The 23840-nt window shown below is 45.8% G+C and overlaps 1 long non-coding RNA gene across 1 annotated transcript in view; it reads left to right on the top strand.

The window, feature by feature from the left end:
- Window positions 1-22760, top strand: part of LOC141059704 (uncharacterized) — a 60195-nt gene extending 37435 nt beyond the window's left edge. The window contains exon 2 of the long non-coding RNA XR_012222585.1: window positions 22597-22760. This is a non-coding gene — a long non-coding RNA (uncharacterized lncRNA). The remainder of the gene's footprint in view (window positions 1-22596) is intronic.
- The last annotated feature ends 1080 nt before the right edge of the window (window positions 22761-23840 follow it).

Raw genomic sequence — 23840 nt, 5'->3', positions numbered from 1 at the left:
GTAAGACAGTCCAGACTCTCCGCAAGTGGAAGCGAGATGGATGCAAGTAAAGACGGAAAGTCGAGTGATTGCTGAAATTTTGGAATTACTAATTACGGGAAAAACTCCCGGGAGAATTCTCAGAGGTGATGCTGACCCTCAATTACTTTGTCTGTGGAGACAGCGAAAACAGTTCTTGTGAAGTAAGGTTTGCTGTATCGCAGTACCGTGGATCCCATCACCGTTACTCATCTCCATCAAATTGTGATCACAGGGAGAGATGCAGACATTGTCCTCACTGCCTACCATAATCTGTCAGGTAACTTTGCAGTGCAAAAGACAGAAGCCACAGGCCGTAGGCGATTCTATTGGATTGGCATGAGAGGACACATTTAAAAATGTGGGGAGGAATGTCACACGTCTGTGAGTAGGAAAACCGTAAAAGCTGATGATAAACCACCACTGCATCTCATTGTGAGTCGACGTCCATAACAAATGGAAGCCATTGATCATCTGAAGATAGAGCCCAGCAGGACAGGGCATAGCTACGTCTTAACCATCATCTATCAGTTCACCAAATTTGTATTGGCAGTCCCAGTGAAGGATTTAATAGCCAAGACTACACAATGGTGGAGCAGGGAGAGGTAAGTACTGCAAGTGCTGGGGCCCTGAGCAAGTAGGGGGGCCCACTCATGGGCGGCGGTACTGACACAGGGCCCCTCATAGTAAGGCGGTGTGTCTGACGGCGGGTGTGCACCCCCACTGTCAGAGTCACTTGATTGTACTATGAGGGACCCTGTACCAGTGCCGTCGCCCAAGTGTGGGACCACCCACCTGTCCATGGCAAAGGCACTCGCATGGGTGCGTGCGCCAGGTGGTGACTCCGGCTCTGGGTGTGAGGCAGCCCAGTTAGGGAGGTTGAAAAAATGACATATGTTGATGATGGACATTCAGCAGCTGCAAATGGAGGAATTGGAGAAGTCCAAGGAAAAGGAGGGCAAAAGCAAGCCATTTTTCCGGCAACCTACGTGTCAGCAGGGGAAGGTGGGACAAAATCCTTTGAAACCCATGCATGGTTCATTTTAATGAAGGTTAGATCATCAACATTTTGGGTCGACAGACGGGTCCTTTTTTCTGTCAGGATTGATCCAGCAGCACTGAAGACTCTTTCGCATAGCACACTAGCAGCAGGGCAAGCGAGCTCCTGTAAGACATATTGTGCCAATTCAGGCTAGGTGTCCAGTTTACAGGCCCAATAGTCAAAGGGGAATGACCTGTGAGGGAGAACATCGATATGGGAGGAGAAGTAGTTTGTAACCATAGTTGACAACTGCTGTCTCATGTCACTTTCAATCGATGCAGTATAACCAGTCGTGTGAGCGGTACTTGAAAAATCAGTCCACAACATGGTCATGAAACCCCTGTGTCCAACGCTACTTCAGCTGTGTGCACCACAAACACCTCTTCCATGTTGCCCCCTACGGCTCGTGGGAGAACCATCACCGGCGCTGTGTGCTGGGAATGCCTCAAAACAAACGGTTTACCAGAGTTGCTTGTTTGTTAGCCAATATTAGATTTAGGTTCTCCTGTGCATGATGTTTTGGAATTTGCCTTTATAGCGTGGATCCAGGATGCTCGCCCACCAGTAGTCGTTATCATTCATCATTTTGGCACTACGGGGGTCCCTTTTTAGGATCTGCAAGGCATAATCACACATGTGGGCCAATGTTCCAGGTGTCAATGATGCACTGCAAGTGCTGGGTGGAGGAGCACTTTCTGGTAAATCAACATCCCTCCAGTCACGCACAAACCCTGTACCTGACCTTGCCACGCCAACATTTTCTCTTGCCCACTGAGTAGCATCCTCCACCCCTAAATAACCATCCCCATCATCCTCCTCCTCCTATTCCTCTTCTTCCTCCACCTCGTCCAGGACAGCTCCCTGACCAGACAATGGCTGACTGTCAGCAAGGCTTCCCTCCTCCTCTTCCTTCTCGGCTGCAGACGCCTGCTCCTTAATGTGCGTCAAAGTTTGCATGAGCAGATGCATAAGTGGGATGCTCATGCTTATGATGGCGTCGTTTACGTTTTACCAGTCATGTGCGTTCCTCAAAACACTGAAGGACTTTACAGAGGTCTTTCAGCTTCGACCACTGCAAACCAGACAACTCCATGTCTGCCCTCAAACTGCCTGCCCGTGTATCCTCCCACAAATGCATTACAGCCTGCCTCTGTTCGCACAGCCTCTGAACCATGTGCAGGGTGGAGTTCCACCTTGTTGCAACGTCAATAATTAGGCGGTGCTTGGGAAGGTGGAGCAATCGCTGCAGCTTCTGCATACGACTGGAGTGTATGGTGACCGGCGGATGTGCGAGCACAGTCTTCGCACCTTATAGAGCAGGGCTGTTAACTACGGATAATTATTGAGGAAGCACTGCACCACCAGGTTCAAGGTGTGAGCGAGACAAGGTATCTGTCTGAGTTTTGAAAGGGCTATGACTAGTGTTGAGCGATACCATCCGATATTGAGAAATATCGGATCGGATTGGATCAGCCCGATACCCAAAAAGTATCGGGTATCGCCAATTCAAGTCAATGGGACAGAAATATCGGAATTAAAAAACCCCCTTTCTTTCCTTGCACATCCAGTTCGGGAGGGGGGAAGAGTGTGGGCGGTGCGTGGGCGGACACTGTGTGTGTCTGTGGGCGGGGTCTGTGCGGGCCTGCCATGGTTCTGTACAGGCCTGCCGGGGGCCTGTGTCGGCTGCTGGAGGTCTGTGCGGGCCTGCCAGGGGTCTGTGCCGGCTGCCGGGGGTCTGTGCGGACCTGCAGGGGGTTTGTGCCGGCTGCCGGGGGTCTGTGCGGGCCTGCCGGGGGTTTGTGCCACCAGCCGAGGGTCTGTGCGGGACTGACGGGGGCCTGTGCCGGGGATCTGTGTGGGCCTGCCAGGGGCCTGTTCCGGCTGCCGGGGGTCTGTACGGGCCTGCCGGGGGCCTATGCCGGCTGCCGTGGGACTGGGTCGGCCTGCCGGGGGCCTGTGCCGGCTGCTGTGGGCCTGTGCCGGCTGCCGGGGGACTGTGCGGGCCTGCCGGGGGTCATGTGTGTGTGCAGGCATCGTCCGATGGGACTACAAGTCCCATCGGGCTATGCCTGCTACATTGACAGTGATTGACACAATAGCCAATGATGGGACAGTAGTAGTCCCATCATCCGGCTAATGTGTTGAATGTAAAAAAAAAAAAACATACATGCTACATACTACATACATACTACATATATAAAACATACATACATACGACATACATACTTCATATATACTACTTTCATACAACATACATACATGCATACTACATACTACATACATACTACATATATACTACATTCATAAAACATACATACATGCATACTACATACTACATACATACCACATATATACAAAATTCATACAACATACATACATACTACATTAATACCTCATATATACTACATTCATACAACATACATACATACTACATACATACTACATATATACTACATTCCTACAACATACATACAGTGGGGAAAAAAAGTATTTAGTCAGTCAGCAATAGTGCAAGTTCCACCACTTAAAAAGATGAGAGGCGTCTGTAATTTACATCATAGGTAGACCTCAACTATGGGAGACAAACTGAGAAAAAATATTCCAGAAAATCACATTGTCTGTTTTTTTTTATTTTATTTGCATACTATGGTGGAAAATAAGTATTTGGTCAGAAACAAAATTTCATCTCAATACTTTGTGATATATCCTTTGTTGGCAAGGACAGAGGTCAAACGTTTTCTGTAAGTCTTCACAAGGTTGCCACACACTGTTGTTGGTATGTTGGCCCATTCCTCCATGCAGATCTCCTCTAGAGCAGTGATGTTTTTGGCTTTTCGCTTGGCAACACGGACTTTCAACTCCCTCCAAAGGTTTTCTATAGGGTTGAGATCTGGAGACTGGCTAGGCCACTCCAGGACCTTGAAATGCTTCTTACGAAGCCACTCCTTCGTTGCCCTGGCGGTGTGCTTTGGATCATTGTCATGTTGAAAGACCCAGCCACGTTTCATCTTCAATGCCCTTGCTGATGGAAGGAGGTTTGCACTCAAAATCTCACGATACATGGCCCCATTCATTCTTTCATGTACCCGGATCAGTCGTCCTGGCCCCTTTGCAGAGAAACAGCCCCAAAGCATGATGTTTCCACCACCATGCTTTACAGTAGGTATGGTGTTTGATGGACGCAACTCGGTATTCTTTTTCCTCCAAACACGACAAGTTGTGTTTCTACCAAACAGTTCCAGTTTGGTTTCATCAGACCATAGGACATTCTCCCAAAACTCCTCTGGATCACCCAAATGCTCTCTAGCAAACTTCAGACGGGCCCGGACATGTACAGGCTTAAGCAGTGGGACACGTCTGGCACTGCAGGATCTGAGTCCATGGTGGCGTAGTGTGTTACTTATGGTAGGCCTTGTTACATTGGTCCCAGCTCTCTGCAGTTCATTCACTAGGTCCCCCCGCGTGGTTCTGGGATTTTTGCTCACCGTTCTTGTGATCATTCTGACCCCACGGGGTGGGATTTTGCGTGGAGCACCAGATCGAGGGAGATTATCAGTGGTCTTGTATGTCTTCCATTTTCTAATTATTGCTCCCACAGTTGATTTCTTCACTCCAAGCTGGTTGGCTATTGCAGATTCAGTCTTCCCAGCCTGGTGCAGGGCTACAATTTTGTTTCTGGTGTCCTTTGACAGCTCTTTGGTCTTCACCATAGTGGAGTTTGGAGTCAGACTGTTTGAGGGTGTGCACAGGTGTCTTTTTATACTGATAACAAGTTTAAACAGGTGCCATTACTACAGGTAATGAGTAGAGGAAAGAGGAGACTCTTAAAGAAGAAGTTACAGGTCTGTGAGAGCCAGAAATCTTGATTGCTTGTTTCTGACCAAATACTTATTTTCCACCATAATATGCAAATAAAATGAAAAAAAAACAGACAATGTGATTTTCTGGATTTTTTTTTCTCAGTTTGTCTCCCATAGTTGAGGTCTACCTATGATGTAAATTACAGACGCCTCTCATCTTTTTAAGTGGTGGAACTTGCACTATTGCTGACTGACTAAATACTTTTTTTCCCCACTGTACATGCATACTACATACTACATACATACTACAGATATACTATATTCATACAACATACATACATGCATACTACATACATACTACATATATACTACATTCATACAACATACATACATACATACTACATACATACAACATACATACAACATGCTACAGACATACAACATACATACTACATATATACTACATACATACTGCATACTACATACAATACATTCATACATTCATACAATACATACATATAGACATACAGTACATATAACATAGAGTACATACTCACCCTTACTTGTCACTTTTTTCCCCGAAGCCAGTGTCATCTGTGAAAAATATGAAAGTAACAAACAACCTATATACTCCCTGATCCGCAGAAATCCACGAGTATCCCACGACGATCTCCCGTGGAGAACAGCAGCATCAGCTGATGCGACCGCTCTCTAGGGGGCTCCAGGAATACAATGACGGGAGGTAGGTATCCTTCCGCACTGTATTCCTCCGCCACTGTAAAAAAATAGTCCCTAGTCTCACTTTTGGCATTGCTGTGTGAGAAAGTTCAGACGCAGCTTTTGCCATAAAGTGAGAACAGTGAACGATAGTAACCTGTCAGTGATGCAGTGCAGGACATCGTCGTGGGACATTCGTGGATTTCTGTGGATCAGGAAGTATATCGGTTGTTTGTTATTTTCATTTTTTTCACAGATGACACTGGCTTCGGGGAACAGAGTGACAAGTAATGGTGAGTATGTACTCTATGTTATATGTACTGTATGTCTATATGTATGTATTGTATGAATGTATTGTATGTAGTATGTATGTAGTATGTATGTTGTATGTATGTTGTGTGTCTGTAGCATGTTGTATGTATGTAGTATGTATGTAGTATGTACTATGTATGTATGTTGTATGAATGTAGTGAATATTAGACCAGTGGAAATCTGTGCTGTCGTCTGATGAGTCCAAATTTGAGATCTTTGGTTCCAACCACCGTGTCTTTGTGTGACACAGAAAAGGTGAACGGATGGACTCTACATGCCTGGTTCCCACCGTAAAGCATGGAGGAGGAGGTGTGATGGTGTGGGGGTGCAATACTGGTGACACTGTTGGGGATTTATTCAAAATTGAAGGCATACTGAACCAGTATGGCTACCACAGCATCTTGCAGCGGTATGCTATTCCATCCGGTTTGCGCTTAGTTGGACCATCATTTATTTTTCAACAGGACAATGACCCCAAACACACCTCCAGGCTGTGTAAGGGCTATTTGACCAAGAAGGAGAGTGATGGGGTGCTACACCAGATGACCTGGCCTCCACAGTCACCAGACCTGAACCCAATCGAGATGGTTTGGGGTGAGCTGGACTGCAGAGTGAAGGCAAAAGGGCCAACAATTGCTAAGCATCTCTGGGAACTCCTTCAAGACTGTTGGAAGACCATTTCCGGTGACTACCTCTTGAAGCTCATCAAGAGAATACCAAGAGTGTGCAAAGCAGTAATCAAAGAAAAAGGTGGCTACTTTGAGGAACCTAGAATATAAGACATATTTTCAGTTGTTTCACACTTTTTTGTTAATTATATAATTCCACATGGGTTAATTCATAGTTTTGATGCCTTCAGAATCTACAATTTTCATAGTCATGAAAATAAAGAAAACTCTTTGAATGAGAAGGTGTGTCCAAACTTTTGGTCTGTACTGTATGTATGTTGTATGAATGTAGTATATATGTACGCTGTATGAATGTAGTATATATGAAGTATGTATGTAGTATGTATGTTGTATGAATGTTGTATATATGTAGTATGTATGTAGTATGTATGTAGAATGTATGTATGTTGTATGAATGTAGTATATATGTAGTACGTATGTATGTTGTATGAATGTAGTATATATGAAGTATGTATGTAGTATGTATGTTGTATGAATGTTGTATATATGTAGTATGTATGTAGTATGCATTTTTTTTGGTTTTTTTTACATTCAACACATTAGCCGGATGATGGGACTACTACTGTGTCAATGTGTCAATCACTGTCATTGTAGCAGGCATAGCCCGATGGGTCTTGTAGTCCCATCGGACGATGCCTGCAGACACACAAGACCCCCGGCAGGCCGGCACAGACCCCCGGCAGCCGGCACAGGCCCCCGGCAGGCCAGCACAGACCCCCCGGCAGGCCTGTACAGACCCCCCGGCAGCCGGCACAGACCCCCGGCAGGCCCGTACAGACCCCCGGCAGCCGACACAGGCCCTCGGCAGGCCGGCACAGGCCCCCGGCAGCCGGCACAGGCCCCCAGCAGGCCGGCACAGATCCCCAGCAGCCGGCACAGGCCCCCAGCAGGCCAGCACAGACCTCCGGCAGGCCCGTACAGACCCCCGGCAGCCGGCACAGACCCCCGGCTGGTCCCTACAGACCCCCGGCAGCCGGCACAGGCACCCGGCAGGCCGGCACAGGCCCCCGGCAGACCGGCACAGAACCCCGGCAGGCCCGTACAGACCCCCAGCAGCTGGCACAGGCCCCCGGCAGGCCGGCACAGATCCCCAGCAGCCGGCACAGGCCCCCAGCAGGCCAGCACAGACCTCTGGCAGGCCCGAACAGACCCCCAGCAGCCGGCACAGACCCCCGGCTGGCCCGTACAGATCCCCGGCAGGCCTGTACAGATCCCCGGCAGCCGGCACAGACCCCCGGCAGGCCCATACAGACCCCCGGCAGCCGACACAGACCCCCGGCAGGCCTGTACAGACCCCCGGCAGCCGGCACAGGCCCCCGGCAGGCCGGCACAGAACCCCAGCAGCCGGCACAGGCCCCCAGCAGGCCAGCACAGACCTCCGGCAGGCCCGTACAGACCCCCGGCAGCCGGCACAGACCCCCGGCTGGCCCGTACAGACCCCCGGCAGCCGGCACAGGCACCCAGCAGGCCGGCACAGGCCCCCGGCAGACCGGCACAGACCCCCGGCAGGCCCGTACAGACCCCCGGCAGCCGGCACAGACCCCCGGCTGGCCCGTACAGACCCCTGGCAGCCTGTACAGACCCCTGACAGCCTGCACAGACCCCCGGCTGGCCCGTACAGACCCCCGACAGCCGGCACAGACCCCCGGCTGGCCCGTACAGACCCCCGGCAGCCGGCACGGACCCCCGGCAGGCCCATACAGACCCCCGGCAGTCGGCACAGACCGCGCATCATGATGACATAATTTCAGCAGCCAATCACAGCCACAACAGTGGCTCATTGCATTATGGGGACTTTCGATTCCGGTGTCCGATATTGAAAAAATATCGGTACTTGGTATCGGAATTCCGATACAGCGAATATCGACCGATACCCGATATTTGCAGTATTGGATTGCTCAACACTAGCTATGACTGCCACAAAATTCTGGCCATTATCACTAACTACCTTGCCTGCCTCAAGATGTAGACTGCCCAGCCTGACTCAGTTTGTCGCTGCAAGTAGTCGGCCAGTACATCCACGGTGTGTCTGTTGTCGCTCAAACACATCATCTTCAACACAGCCTGCTGACGCTTACCACTAGCTGTTTGATAGTGGGACACCTCATGTGCAACACTGGCAGCTGCAGATGCGACTGCGCTCTGTGGACAAGCTTTCGCTTATGGAGGAGGAGGAGGGTCGAACGCCTACAGCCAACTGTTTCCTATACCGTGGGCTAGGCTAGGCAGCACTGTCCCACCGCCACTGTCCCCTGTGGAGCCTGCATCCACCACATTAACCCAGTGCACAGTGATGGACGCGTAATGGCCCTGGCCATGCCTACTGGACCATGCATCTGTTGTGAGGTGCACCTTTCCACTCACTGATTGCTTGAGTGCATGGACAATGCGATCTTTCACATGCAGGTGGAGGGCTGGGATGGCCTTTTGAGAAAAGAAGTGCAGACAGGGTAGGTCATAGCGTGGTACTGCGTAGGCCATGAGCTCGCGGAAAGCTTTGCTTTCAACCAACCGGTAGGGCATCATCTCTAACAAGATTAGTTTGGCAATGTGGGCGTTCAAACACAGTGTACGCGGATGAGAGGATGAGTACTTTCTTGTCATACTCAGAGTCTCTGGTAGGGTGAGCTGGACTTGAGAGCTGCATATGGTGGAACTAGCGGTGGACATGGCGGACTGAGAGAGGGTTGGTGATGGTGATGGTGTTGGTGGTCTTGCTGATGGCATAGATTCAGTCTTTCGTAGCAATAACAATGTGATTCCCTGACTGCTTTGGCCTTGTGATGACACCTCAACATTTGCTGCTGGTGGTGTGCTAACCGCTGGGCTTACAGTGGGGGAAGCGATGTAGCGTTGCTGACTACCTTCATTCGGAGCAGGTGCACATGTGGTACGTGAGGTTTGGTAGTCTGTCCACACTTGCAAGTGCATGGTGGTTAAATGTCTAAGCATGCAACTGGTATTCAAATTTCTCAGATTTTTCCCTCGGCTAAAGGTCTTTGTGCACTTCTTACAGATAATCTTTGACTGATCATTAGGATTTTGTTCAAAAAAGTGCCACACTGCACTCTTCCTACTATGGAAGACATTTTGAGGCCTTGCACGCTGTGTTAATTTGACCGTCTGGCCAAGAAGTCCTGCAACTCTTTTGGTTTTTGTAATCCGTTTTTGGATTGCTACGGGCATACCAGATAAAAGCTGTTGCGATGTTGATGCCTGCTGCGGATGCTCCTCCTCCTGAGCTATTGGCAGCGGCACCCTCTTCCCCCAATGGATGCCAATCTGTGTCAACACCTGGGTCATCCATCACTTCCTCTTCAATTTCATGTGCACCTTCCTCTGTGTCACCGTGTAAGGTGGTATAGTATGCGGGAAGGGGCACCTGAGTTTCATCAGGGTCAGATTCTGGCTCAGTACACTGCAAGGACAATGTAGTGCTCTGAGTGAATGTACCAGCAGAGTAATCTAGAAGTGGCTGTGCATCAGTGCACTCCATGTCAGATTCATCTTGGACTGGGGAATTCACGATTTGACTTGATAACCCAGGCATGGTATGTGAAAAGAGCTCCATGGAGTAATCTGTAGTGTGGCCTGCCACATCCTTCACTTTTGGTAGGGGTGAAGGACCCCAGGAAAGGTGTTGTTCCTGACCAGGAGCCTCCACTGACGACTCAGTGCTTTTATTTTTTTAAACTTTAGAAGAGGAGGCGATAGAGCTGGAGGCTGTGTCAGCAATGTAAGCCAAAACTTGCTCCTGAAGCTCTGGCTTTAAAAGCGGTTTACCTTCGAGGCCTTGTGGAGCCTGACGAAGACGCAGGCTCAACACCTCCTGCCTTAGGTGCTCTTGTGCTTTTGCCAGTACCAGCAGATGCACCACCACCACCACAATCAGTACCAACTGGCAACCCCCGCCCACTTCCACGGCCTCTTCCACCATACTTCCTCATTTTTGGAAAAATGTACCCAAAATACCACCAGCTATATGGTACTGTAAAACAAGGTATAAGGTGTATATAGTATTGGGGAGAATTGGAAGCTCCCTAGAGATTTTAGGAGGCTGAACTATTATCGCAGGCCCACTATAGATTACACCTCAATTTAACAGGCTGAAATAGGCAGATGTATGACCAGGCACAAGGTGTGTATATAGTATTGGGAAGAATTGGAAGCTCCCTAGAGATTTTAGGAGGCTGTCAATGATGCTCTCAGTCCAAGTATGGCAGCAGAAAGCCTAATAAGCAGGACTGCTGCACACAAAAGTGTGGAAAAATGAACGCTTGGTAACTGTGCAGAAAAGAGGAAGAAAAGTATTTTTGCTTTTAAAAAAGCAGTTTGCACAGCAGTGTGCAAACAGCAATGCAGCTAACAGGGAGCCTTATAAGGCAGCCTAATAACCAACAGAGCTGATGCACAAAAATATATCCTCCCCTGTCACTGCACACAAACTGTTGTGTTGTACAGTGGAAATCGCTACCAGCAGAAGCAGTTTTTTTGCTCTTCTTCCCTGCCTCTCCGTTATTCAGAATAAGCAGCTGCAACCTCTCCCTAATGCTAAGATCAGCAGAAGTAAGATGGCGGTCGGCATGCACGCCCTTTTATATCCCCTGTGACGCCACACAAAGCAAGCCAATCACTTGCATGCACTTCTCAAAATGGTGGTGACCGATGCCCATGTCATCGCGCTGCCCACAGTGTGCGTCCTCCATCATTGGCTCAAGAAGGGTGCTGAAGGCATCATTTGAAACGCGACTATGGCACTCTGGTCGCCGACCTCGTGGCCGACCTCACGCTATGGTCGGGTTTCGTTTCATGAAACCCGACTTCAGCAAAAGTCGGCGACTTATGAATTTGACCGACCCGTTTCAGTCAACTCTCATGTTGAGGACAGATCTGAGGAAGAGGTGAGATGGATGGGGAGGATTGAAGAAGAAATGAACAGTTCCTTGCTTGGTGTAGGAATTAGGAGGGTTAGCAGAAAGTGAAGGATTAAAGGGGTTAGAGTGGAAACAAACAGAAACATTGTTTACAGTGACTATCCAGTTACCTTCAGTTCCCTTCTGGTTCAATTCTGGATTAATTCATATCTCACACACTTATAGGATACACACTGCAGACTAAAGTCTTGGCAGACTTATGCTAGGCAATGTATGTGCTACAAAGTGCATTCAGGTGTGAAGCAGAGAGGAGTGGTCTGTGCTCATCTTGGTCAGACAATTAAGAGTGGACCAGATGGTGCTCATCTTGGTCAGACAATTAAGAGTGGACCAGATACCTATGATCAAGCCAAAGTAAACAAGGTCATAAATAACACTGAGGTAAAGCAGGTGGTTAGTTGAAAGGCATACCGAGTGAATACTAGGAGCAGAGGTAATAAGTCTGTGTGGAAAGCTGAGTGACGTACAGAGTGAATACTAGGAGCAAAGGTAAGATGTCTGTGTGGAAAGCTGAGTGATGTACCTGTAGGGAGAATAGATAGACATGCTGGTTAGAGTGCGATGGTGGCAGATGGCAGGGCACATTCTGTATACATCGTTTTGGATTAATTCATATCTCACACACTTGTAAGAAACACACTTATAGGATTCACACTGCAGACACACTGCAGTGTATCCATATAAATGGCCCACCCTGTGTAGATATCAGTGACACACATATATACAGTGGGTAAAAAAATCTTTAGTCAGCCAACAATTGTGCAAGTTCTCCCACTTAAAAAGATGAGAGGCATGTAATTGACATCATAGGTAGACCACAACAATGAGAGTCAAAATGAAAAATCAAATCCAGAAAATCACCTTGTCTTATTTGGCAAGATTTATTTTTCAAATTATGGTAGAAAATCAGTATTTGGTCACAAACAAAAATTCATCTCAATATTTTGTTATATATCTTTTGTTGGCAATGACAGAGGTCAAACATTTTCTGTAAGTCTTCACAATGTTGGCACACACTGTTGGTGGTATGTTGGCCTATTCCTCCATGCAGATCTCTCCTTTAGAGCAGTGATGAAAAGCCGGCAATTCAGCAACTACTACTGTAAAATCACAGCAGGAGCCAACAGGATAGAAGAGATGGATACATACAGTAAATACAAATAGGATAGTTAACAGATGTCAGTGACAAATACAATTAGTACAGTGTGTTCAGCTTACTGTACATGTATTTAATTAAAGATTATTTTTCTGAAAAAATGACGTGGTCTCCTGTGTTATTTTCTTAACCAACAGAGGCAAAGCCAACAGCTGTGGGCTTATGTTTACAGCCTGGGAAGAGGGTAATTACGATGGAGCTTCCCAGGCTATTAATATTAACTCATAGCTGTATACTTAGCATTTACTGGCTATTAAACTGGCTGAATCTAAAAAAAATTAAGTAGGGTCCCCCTATATTTAATAACCCCCAAAGGCTATGCAGACATCTACATGCTGATATTAATAGCCTAGGAAGGGGCCATGGATGCTGGCCCCCCAGGCTAAAAACAGCAGCTCTCAGCCACCCAAGAAAAGGTACATCTCTAAGATGTGCCAATTCTGGCGCTTAGCCTCGCTCTTCCCGTTTGCCCTGTAGAGGTGGCAAGTGGGATGATAGTTGGGGGGTTAATGTCACCTTTGTATTATTAGGTGACATCAAGCCCCAAGGTTAGTAATAGAGAGGCATCAATAAGACGCCTCCTTTACCAATCCCATAGTATGAAAACACACACACCCATAAAAAAGTTCTTTAATTGAAAGAATGACACAGACTCCTTTTATGAATCTTAATTAAACCATACTTACAACCTTGCCCCATTCCACCGAAGTCATTGTATTCTGCAAAAGTTAAAAAAATACAACAATATTTCTCACCTTTCTGCAGAAAAGATGATAATCCATTTGTCCCTATGACAGGTTTAGCTCTGCTACATCTAGATGGCAGGCTGCATGGTTGCATGAAGTGACCATACAGCCTGTCATCTAGCAGAGACACTGAGCAGCGTATGCTCAGTGTCTCCCTGTGAAATCCTATTCCCTGTCTGATGGCACCGTGAACATGAGAAAGTTCTCCTGCTTGCGGTGCCATCAGACAGGTCTTGAGAGTTCACAGCCAATGAACTCACTTTACCTTTCAGACATCAGCACAAGCTCAGTGGAAAATTTTCAGATATATTGCAGAAAAGGCTGCAGCCACACAGCCTGAAAGGATGGCTGCAATTTTCTGCAATATATCTTACTGTTATCCTTGTCAACAGAAGATCACACATTACTAAACAAACTCAAGGTCACTGAGGAGAGCTGAGAAGCAGAGCAAACACTGCGGTGCTGGGATGAGGCTCACTTCTGCCTCACATGCTTTATGTGCCCAACTGTCAGAGTAACACCTGATTTATCTTTAACAATAGCGAGCATTGCCACACTGAAGCCAACGTTACAAGCAGAGGCTGGAGGTACAGGAACAGCGCAGCACCTCTCTCACTGAAAGAGTTGGCTGCTTCACTGCAAGGCATCCCCAATGCTGCTGAGACTACAATCCTTAGGTCCCCCGCTTGCATGCCTTTCACATGCGCAAGATTGTTTCTTAAGAACAAGATCAGTCCTTAAACCAGAATTTTTGCCATTTTAACTATTTTCAACAGTACACAATTCACCTTGATAATTACATTATTGACCACTGCATTGTTAAATTTTGTAAAATGTCACATAAAAAAGTAATCTCTCAGGCCTTGGATACTTTGTGCTTAGAACATTTTCAGGGAAGTAACAATTGTTTTTTAAAATTTTGCATGTTTTTGATCATTCATGTGTTTGAAAGGACAAACAAATACAAGTGATTTACTCCCACCAGTAAGCATGGCCGGCGTTAGGGGCAGGCAGACCAGGGCCCTCGCTCCCCCAGGGAACCCCAGCTAGCGGCACATCACGCAGCTGCTATGTGGCCCGGGAGGCATGAGGGCCCACCTGCCTGCAGTGCCGACTGCCCCCGCCGTCGCATTGAACTATACTGGCGTCTGCCGGTACAGCTCAAAACAATGATGGAGGAGAGAGCATCAGCTGCGCTACCTCACCCATCATTCCCTGCTCTGCCTCTGACACTGCAGGTGCGCAATGACGTCATCACGCACTCACTGTGTGCCAGGCAGTGCAGTCGCTGAGACAGGAGCCGGGAGCAGCGCGGGCACAAGAGAGGTGAGGATTGTGGGTTTTTTTTAACAGTGAGTACTGGACTGGGCCATTCTCGGGGGAGATGTGATCTGTGCTATATACTACGTGGCTGTGCTATATACTATGTGGGCTGTGTTATATAGTACTGTATGTGGGCTGTGTTATAAACTATGTGGGCTGTGATATATACTACATGGCTATGCTATATACTATGTGGCTGTGTTATATACTACGTGGCTGTGTTATATACTATATGGGCTGTGTTATATACTACATGGGTTGTGTTTTATACTACGTGGGCTGTGCTATATACTAAGTGGGCTGTGTTATATACTATGTGGGCTGTGTTATATACTATTGGGGGGTATATTATACTCTGTGTGGGAGGCGGTGTTATATATTATGTGGTTGTGTTAGTATATAACACAGCCACATAGTATATAACACAGCCACATAGTATATAACACAGCCAGATATATACTATGTGGCTGTGTCATATACTATTGGGGGTATATTATATTCTATGGGGGGAGGCAGTGTTATATACTATGGGGGGTACATTATACATTATATTTTATGGGGGAGGCTGTGTTATATACTATAGGGGGTACAATATACATTATATTCTATAGTGGAGGCTGTGTTATATACTATGGGGGGTTCATTATACATTATATGGGGGAGGCGGTTTTATATACTATGGTGGATACATTATATTCTATGGGGCTACATTATATTCTATGGGGAGGTGGGCTGTACTATATTCTATAGGGGCTACATTATATTCTTTGGGGCTGTATTAGATTTTACGATGAAGGATTGCATCATAGTCTTTGGGGCTACATTATATTCCATGGGGAGGTGGGCTGTATTCTATTCTATTCGGGGCTACATTATATTCTCTGGGGAGCTGTATTATATTTATTATATTCTATGAGGGATGATTGCATCATACCCTATGAGGGGCCTACTTTATACCATATGAGGGGGGCTGCATTATATTCTTTGGGGGGGTTACATTATATTCTGTGTGGTGGTTGCATTATGCTTTACGTGCGCTGCATTATACTCTATCGAGAACTATGGGGGGAATACATTATTCTATATGAAGAACTATGGGGTGAATTATACTATGGGAAGTGAATTGTACTACATGGATGACTATGGCGGTGCATTATACTATATGGAGCACTATGAGGAGTGTATTATACTATGTGGAGGACTGAGCAGTGTATTTTAATATATGGAGGACTATGAGAAGTGTATTATACTATATTGAGGACTGTTATGAGCTCATTTTCTGCTCCACCAGTTGAGAGTTCCCCTTCCATTCTCCCTCTGGCGGTGACAGGAGGTAGTGAGGGTGGTTTAAGTGGTAGTGATCTGCCACCTGGTGAGGAAGATAATGATTGGATCTCTGGAGTATCAGACTGGATATAAGACAGCCGACGCCCTATCCAGGTGCTGGTGATTCAGTCTGCTTCTCAGGTCTAGGACTCAGCTCTGTTCCAGTCTTCTTAAGATAAGTTTGTTTTTTGCTAATGTTCACACTTGCTCTTGTTGGTCTTTTCAGTTTTTTGTGTGGTCAGCCAGCCCGGCTGGGCTGTGCTGAATTTCCACTCTTATTTGCCAAATTGCCTTTTTTTTTTGTCCCTTATTAGATTGGCCTCTTTTTGCTCTGTCTCAGAATATTTCGGAGTGCTGATGTAGTGGGAGAAGTCTAGTGACTTCAGGGTTAATTTTGCTATCAGTTGTGTTGGACATTTTGTAGGGTTTTTGGCAGACTGCAGACAGTGTCTTTCCTTTCCTGTCCTTTCTAGTTAGTCGAGCCCCATCGTTTTCTCAGCCTATTTTCCTGCCTTTGTTTGTGTTTTCATCTTTTTTCACCATCAATACATGTGGGGGGCTGTCTCTCCTTTGGCGTCTGCTCTGGGGCAGTTAGTTTTCCTCTTTTCCTGCTGTGGGCTTATTTAGTTCTCCGGTTGTGATGAGGCGTCTAGGACCACCATAGGAACGCTCCATGACTGCTGCTAGTTGCGTGTTAGGATCAGGTGTCTGCAGTCTGCATAGTTACCAGCCTCTTTGGTTTTCTGAGACTTAGCTTGTATAGTTTTTTATTTCCTCCTCGACTACCCGTTCATAACAGAATCACCAGCCATACCGCAGATTCTAGGGTACTCAAAAGCAGGGGAAAAAAAAATTGTCACAATTCTTTTTTTATATGCATTTTTTCCTCTTTTTCTCTGGGGCCGTAGGAGGATTTTTTCCTTAATGGAGATTAAGCAATTGCCTGATCGTGTGGAGCAGCTCACTGCTGAAGTGCAGGGAATTTCTGCCTATCTCGCTCAATCACATGCTGTTGAACCCAAAATCCCCACTCCTGATGTATTTTCTGGGGATCGGACTAAATTTTTGAATTTTAAGAATAATTGTAAATTATTTTTTGCTTTGAAGCCTAACTCATCGGGAAACTGCGCAGCAGGTTAAAATTGTCATCTCCTTGCTGTGCAGCGATCCCCAGGATTGGGCATTTTCTCTGACACCTGAAAATCCTATTCTGACTAATGTGGATGCATTTTTTCAGGCGTGGGGTTGTTGTATGATGAATCTAATTCCGTTGATCAAACTGAGAGAACCCTGTTGGCATTAAACCAGGGTTAGGATCCTGCAGAGTTATATTGTCAAAAATTCCGAAAATGGGCGGTCCTTACTACATGGAATGATAGTGCATTGGCAGCTCTCTTTCGGAAAGGTTTATCAGAGACCGTAAAAGATGTTATGGTGGGATTTCGTGTTCCCTCTGGTCTGGATGGCTCTATGGCATTAGCCATTCAAGTTGATCGGCGTTTACGTGAACGTAAAAATACACGGGAGGCGCTGCCACCTTTTGAACAAATGTCTGAACCTATGCAATGTGATGGGGTTTTGTCTAGGGCGCAACATCGGGAGTTTAGAAGGCGTAATAAGCTGTGGTTTTTCTGTGGAGACGCCTCTCATACTATTTCTGTCTGCCCTAAATGAGAGAAACGTTTTGCACACACATTTGCTGTGGGCAGTATACAACCTAAGTTCCTTTTGGCAATTACTCTGATCTGCTCCTTGTCCACATTTTCCACTAAGGCTTTTGTGGATTCAGGAGCAGCTCTGAATCTGATGGATTTGGACTTTGCTAAATGTTGTGGTTTGTCCATGACGCCTCTGCAGACGCCTATTCCTTTGAGGGGTATTGATGCCACTCCGTTGGCGGAGAATAAACCTCAGTTTTGGACCTAGGTGATAATGCGAGCTGCCCCTGACCACCAGGAAAATTGTAAATTTTTGGTGCTGCATAATTTGCATCACACTATTGTTCTGGGGTTCCCCTGGTTGCAAACTCATAACCCAGTTTTGGATTGGAAATCTGTGTCTGTGGTGAGTTGGGGTTGTCAGTATGTTCATAGGGATGCTCCTGTTTTCTCCACCTCTCCTCAGTCTCATGATATTCCTGATTATCTGGCTGAATTCTCTGATGTATTTAGTGAGAGTAAGTCTGCGTCTTTGCCCCCTCATAGGAGTTATGACTGTGCTATTGAGTTTATGCCTGGGTGTAAATTTCCCAAGGGTCGGCTTTTTAACTTATCTGTACCCGAACATGATGCTATGCGATCCTATATTAAGGAGTCATTGGAGAAGGGTCATATTAGATCATCCTCGTCACCTTTAGGTACTGGGGTTTTTTTTGTGGCCAAGAAAGATGGTTCATTAAGACCGTGTATCGATTATCGTTCCCTTAACAAGATGATGGTTAAATATCAGTACCCATTACCTCTGATGTCTGATTTATTCTTCAGAGTTAAGAATGCCTGCTGGTTTACTAAGCTTGACCTCAGGGGGGCGTTTAATCTTGTTCGCATCAAGCACGGGGATGAATGGAAGACGGCGTTTAATACTCCGGAGGGACATTTTGAGTACCTGGTGATGCCTTTTGGGCTCTCCAATGCCCCTTCTGTCTTCCAGTCCTTTATGAATGATATTTTCCGAGACTTTGTGGATAAGTTTTGGATCATCTATCTGGATGATATTTTGATCTTTTCTAGTGATTGGGATTCTCATGTGGAACATGTCCGGACTGTGTTTCGGATTCTGAGGGAGAATTCCCTGTTTGTTAAGGGATCGAAATGCCTCTTTGGTGTACAGAGGATTTCATTTTTGGGATTTATCTTATCTCCATCGACTATTGAAATGGACCCGGCCAAGGTACAGGCCATTTATGATTGGGTTAAGCTTACTTCTTTGAAGGCTCTTCAGAAGTTTTTGGGTTTTGCTAATTTCTATCGTAAATTTATAGGTAATTTTTCTAGTATTGTCAAACCACTGACTGATCTGACCAAGAAGGGAGCTGATGTGCTGAATTGGTCTCCTGAGGCTGTCTCAGCATTTCAGGAGCTTAAGCGGAGGTTTACTTCAGCTCCGGTTTTACGGCAACCTGATGTCTCACTTCCATTTCAGGTGGAAGTAAACGCTTCTGAGATTGGTGCAGGAGCTGTTTTTTCCCAAAAAGACCCTGTGACTTCTAAGATGAATCCCTGTGCTTTCTTTTCTCGAAAGCTCTCCCCATCTGAACCTAACTATGACGTAGGGAATCGGGAATTGTTGGCCATGAAATGGGCATTTGAGGAGTGGAGACATTGGTTGGAGGAAGCTAGACATCAATTTGTGGTCCTCACCGATCACAAGAATCTGACTTATCTGGAGTCGGCTAAACGCTTGAATCCTAGACAGGCTAGATGGGCCTTGTTTTTCACGTGTTTTAATTTTGTGGTCTCTTTTCTTCCGGGCACTAAGAATGTTAAGGCAGATGCCCTTTCTCGGAGTTTCTTTGCAGATTCTCTTAATGTGACCGAGCCTGCTACTATCCTAGGTAAGGGAGTAGTTCTTTCTGCCATTTCGCCTGATTTGAGACGCGCCCTGAGGAATTTCAGGAGGATAAACCTGAGCGTTGCCCTATGGGAAGATTGTATGTTCCGGACCAATGGAGAAAGAGAGTGATGTCTGAAGTCCATTGCTCCGCATTGGCTGGTCATCCAGGTATTTTTGGTACCAGAGATTTGGTGAGTCGGTCGTTTTGTTGGCCTGCTTTATCTCGTGATGTCAGGAATTTTGTACAGTCCTGTGGGACTTGTTCTCGGTCTAAACCCTGTTCTCGCTCTAGTGGGTTGCTGATGCCCCTGCCGGTGCCCAAGAGGCCATGGACCCATATCTCAATGGATTTTATTTCTGATCTTCCTGTCTCTCAGAGAATGACTGTTATCTGGGTGATTTGTGATAGATTTTCGAAGATGGTCCATCCTGTACCGCTCCCAAAGTTGCCATCTTCCGCTGAGTTGGTACCCTTGTTTTTACAACAGGTGGTTCGGTTACACGGGATTCCTGAGAACATTGTGTCCGATAGAGGGATCCAGTTTGTTTCCAGATTTTGGAAAGCCTTTTGTTCCAATCTGGGAATTCAGTTATCCTTCTCCTCCGCGTTTCATCCCCAGACCAATGGGCAGACTGAGAGAACAAACCAGACCTTGGAGTCTTATTTAAGATGTTTTATATCTGCTGATCAAGATGATTGGGTCTCATTTTTGCCCTTGGCCGAATTTGCGCTGAACAATAGAGCTAGTTCTGCCACTTTGATGTCACACTTTTTCTGTAATTTTGGGTTTCATCCTCGATTCTCTTTAGGTCAAGTGGAATCTTCGTCCTGCCCAGGTGTGGACACTGTGGTTGTGAGAATGCAGCAGATATGGGACCAAGTGGTGGATAAATTGTCTCTCTCTCAGGAAAAGGCCCAGCGTTTTTCCAACCGGCATAGGACCGTTGGTCCCCGGTTTAAAGTGGGTGATATAGTTTGGTTGTCGTCTAAGAATATTCCTATGAAGGTTGCATCTCCAAAATTTAAGCCAAGATTTATTGGACCTTATAGGATTTTGGAGATTCTTAATTCTGTTTCTTTTCAATTGGCTCTTCCAGTTACGTTCAAAATCCATAACGTATTTCACAAATCATTGTTGAAGAGGTTTGTTGAGCCAGTAGTTTGTGTGGCGGCACCTCCTGACCCTGTGTTGGTTAAAGGCAATATGGAATATGAGGTAGAGAAAATATTGGATTCTCGTTTGGTTTGACGGAGACTCCAGTATTTGGTCAAATGGAAGGGTTATGGCCAGGAGGATAATTCTTGGGTCTCTGCCTCTGATATTCATGCCAATAAATTGGTTCGTGCTTTTCACCGGGCCCATCCTGATCAGCCTGGTGGCATGGATGAGGGTTCGGTGACCCCTCCTCAAGGGGGGGTACTGTTATGAGCTCATTTTCTGCTCCACCAGTTGAGAGTTCCCCTTCCGTTCTCCCTCTGGTGGTGACAGGAGGTAGTGAGGTTGGTTTAAGTGGTAGTGATCTGCCACCTGGTGAGGAAGATAATGATTGGATCTCTGGAGTATCAGACTGGATATAAGACAGCCGACGTCCTATCCAGGTGCTGGTTATTTAGTCTGCTTCTCAGGTCTAGGACTCAGCTCTGTTCCAGTCTTCTTAAGATAAGCTTGTTTTTTGCTAATGTTCACACTTGCTCTTGTTGGTCTTTTCAGTTTTTTGTGTGGTCAGCCAGCCCGGCTGGGCTGTGCTCAATTTCCACTCTTATTTGCCAAATTGCCTTTTTTTTGTCCCTCATTAGATTGGCCTCTTTTTGCTCTGTCTCAGAATATTTCAAAGTGCTGATGTAGTGGGAGAAGTCTAGTGACTTCAGGGTTAATTTTGCTATCAGTTGTGTTGGACATTTTGTAGGGTTTTTTGGCAGACTGCAGACAGTGTCTTTCCTTTCCTGTCCTTTCTAGTTAGTCGGGCCCCATCGTTTGCTCAGCCTATTTTCCTGCCTTTGTTTGTGTTTTCATCTTTTTTCACCGTCAATACATGTGGGGGGCTGTCTCTCCTTTGGGGTCTGCTCTGGGGCAGTTAGTTTTCCTCTTTTCCTGCTTTAGGCTTATTTAGTTCTCCGGTTGTGATGAGGCGTCTAGGACCACTGTAGGAACGCTCAACGACTGCTGCTAGTTGCGTGTAAGGATCAGGTGTCTGCAGTCTGCATAGTTACCAACCTCTTTGGTTTTCTGAGACTTAGCTTGTATTGTTTTTTATTTCCTCCTCGGCTACCCGTTCATAACAGAGGACTATGGGAAGTGTATAATACTATATGGAGGACTGAGGAGTGTATTTAATATAGGAAGGACTATAGGGAGTGTATTATACTATATGGAGGACTATGGGGCACATTATGTTATATGGAGGACTATGGGGTTTGCATTTTACAATATGGAGGACTGTGGTGCACATTATAATATATGGTGGACTATGGGATGTATTATTCTAAACAAGCAAAATGCTGCATATTCATCGAGTGATTGGATTGTTTATGCCGGAACAAAAATCATTGTTCTCAGCAGCACATCGCCGGTGTAAACTGTAGATGTGCTGCTGATAACATAATATTGTATGGGGACAGATTGATCTAACAGTGATTGTTCTGTCCCCATCATTCTTTCTCAGATGGTGGAAAGAGGCCAGGAAACAAGTGTTGAATAATTTCCGTATTGTTGATCACGCTTGTTTAGTGGCCTGAGCTCAGCGCATGTAACTACCACCAAAATGCTTCTGTGTGATGTGCAATATGTTAGCATTTGGGACCCCATTTTAAACTTTGCCTAAAACCGGCCCTGCCAGTAAACACATATAAATATATAACATAAATAGCTTTTAGAAATTAACCTCCACAGCCAACATATAGCATATTGTGAGTAAAAAAGTAAAATACTTGTGTATATGTATAAAAATTGCATTTTTTTTAATAATGTTTTTTATTTTAGGAATTGAACCTGGAATGAAAAGCGACAAATCCACACATGCTACTGGAAGAGCTTATATGATTTTATAATAGAAGACTTATTGTGTATTACTAATCAGAACTGATCAAATGAAACTTACCATATTATTAATAAATCTACATGCCAGCTTGAGTAAAAGTAATAAATAGTGTTGGGAGTGTCATTCATTTTCATAATTACCAATTCAACTACTGTTACTACTGAAAAGATCCATAAGTGCCATATATTTAAATATATGTGTATCTATATATTTGATCCCAAGCAGCAGTCTCTGTGTCTATTTAGTGTTTGACTGCTGGTACAATGCCCTGTACATGCTTCTTTAAGAGTTCCTTTCAACTAAAGATGAGCAAATAATTCCATGTTCGGTTCGGATTGCGATCAACAAATTTGCAATATTCGCCGATTTTATTCCTCAAATATTCGCCGAACATAGCCGAACGCCATTCAAATCAATGGGAGGCAAAACAAAAGCATGCACAACCCCTTCAAACTAGCCCAAAAGCTGCCGAAACTCATTAAATTAGCGGCAGACATCAGGAAAGTGGCCTTAATTCACCCACAGTATAAATTTTAGAATGTCAGTGCAGCAATCAGCCATGCATGAGGTATCAGGGTCTGGGCCAGCATTTATAGCCTTGAATTGAAATTCAAATTAAGACGAGGTGGGTGAGGGATCAGTGTAGGCCTGCTGTGCTGGGAGCCCTGATACCACATTGTCATCACCACATAATGTGGGACGTTCTGAGACGTTGGGCCTGTTTTAAATTGAAATATCAAATTCAAATATGTGTGTGGAAGAGCCACTCTAATACGTTGAGTCAAAGCGGATCTCTTAGTGTTACATACCTTGGTCAGGAGTTTTATAGTTTATTAGTATTCTTTCAATGCAACAATATAATTGTATCATCTTATCACTAAATATGTGCTGGCATTAGCATACATACAGACAAACTTGGTAGCTTCGAGATCCCCCACAGTCACCATACTGATGCTGAACCTAGAGCGGACACCCAAATGACATTGCACAAGGCAGCCCAGAACTTCTGGACTCAGGTGATCCATCAGCCTCAGCCTCCCTGGTAGCTGGGATTACAGGCACACACCTCCGCACCCGGCACTTCTAATTGGCTAAGTTAAAACTGTTAAAACCCAGCTTGTGGTCTAAGGGTCATACTAGCCCCTAAATTTCGTTTCTCTCACCCTCCTATGTTTTCTACTAAGTC

The sequence above is a fragment of the Dendrobates tinctorius genome, unplaced genomic scaffold, assembly GCF_039654945.1.
Source record: "Dendrobates tinctorius isolate UK_male_01 unplaced genomic scaffold, ASM3965494v1 ptg000230l, whole genome shotgun sequence".
In the NCBI taxonomy this organism is placed as follows: Eukaryota; Metazoa; Chordata; class Amphibia; order Anura; family Dendrobatidae; genus Dendrobates; species Dendrobates tinctorius.
This window is presented reverse-complemented; position numbering and strand designations above follow the sequence as displayed.